This window comes from Octopus bimaculoides, chromosome 5 (assembly GCF_001194135.2).
Source record: "Octopus bimaculoides isolate UCB-OBI-ISO-001 chromosome 5, ASM119413v2, whole genome shotgun sequence".
Taxonomy (NCBI): Eukaryota; Metazoa; Mollusca; class Cephalopoda; order Octopoda; family Octopodidae; genus Octopus; species Octopus bimaculoides.
The window spans coordinates 22,616,175-22,617,330 of record NC_068985.1 but is presented as its reverse complement, the minus strand read 5'-3'; positions in this window follow the sequence as shown (position 1 = coordinate 22,617,330).

Genomic DNA, 1,156 nt, shown 5'->3' with positions numbered 1-1,156 from the left:
GAATCGTTTGTTTATGTAGTCGGCACTTAATGTATATCGGCTGAATGGACGTCAGTGATTGGTTGAAATTACAGAAATACGACAACTTTAACATGGAATAACTTAGGGATTTCTTTTTTTTTTAAGAAGACTAAGAGAAAAAGATGTTTTATATGACACATTCTACCAGTGTTCCAAGTTTCAAAGTGTTTCGTTAAGAAAATACTGTGGCCCCCGTTTTAAAATAGATCCACTAGGCTTACAAAGAATAAGTCCTGGGGTCGATTTGCTCGACTAAAAAGGCAGTGCTCCAGCATAGCCACAGTCAAATGACTGAAACAAGTAAAAGAGTATTTGTTTATATCTACTTATTTTTTTCTTTTCTTTCTTTTTATTGTTTTAACCAATAGCTGGGTTTTTTTTTTACTTAATTTAAACATTGTCCCTTTTATGTTTGCAGCAATAACACCTATATTTACAATGCCTGTATTACACTCACTCCCAAAAGGGGCAATTTTAACATGATTGAATGATGGTAGATTAAAGTGAGAACAACTGATGTGACATGTCTTATCAAATGCTCATTGAAACCTTCTTTTCAGGTGCTGAATACCATCTCCCCTTCCTATGTTCCCTTCACATCCCTTTTCCAGTTCTCAGAGTTGGCCTTGTCAGTATAGGCGCATTGAAAGGTGGGTTTGGTGAGATTGTTGAGATGCTTAAACGGAGGTATGTTGATGCATGTTGCATTCACAAGATAAGGTGGTGGGAGCTTCAGCCAACTTCCACACAGACAAGACACATAAGTATAAAATCTTCTTGGAAGGTAATAACTGGTGTGGGCATACTTCTTGCAGAGAAATGGGTGGATGAGATCATAGAGGTAGTCAAAGTGTGCGATAAAGTACTGAAGCTCAGGCTAGTTTTGCAGAATAGTACAGCAACAATTATCTCTGCCTGAAGTTAGTGAGCTTCAAACATTTATACAGCTAGTACAGATGACAAAAAGTTGACAAAGTGTGATAAAACATGTTTATTAACTTTGTAAGTTATATACTTCTTCTAATATTATAATTGAAAGGAAGTTCAATAAGCTGACAGTCGGCCTACAACTCACGGTTTAGCAACTAAAGTTCTTAAGAATGCAAATAAAAGTAAAAATAAAAATAAGGAATGG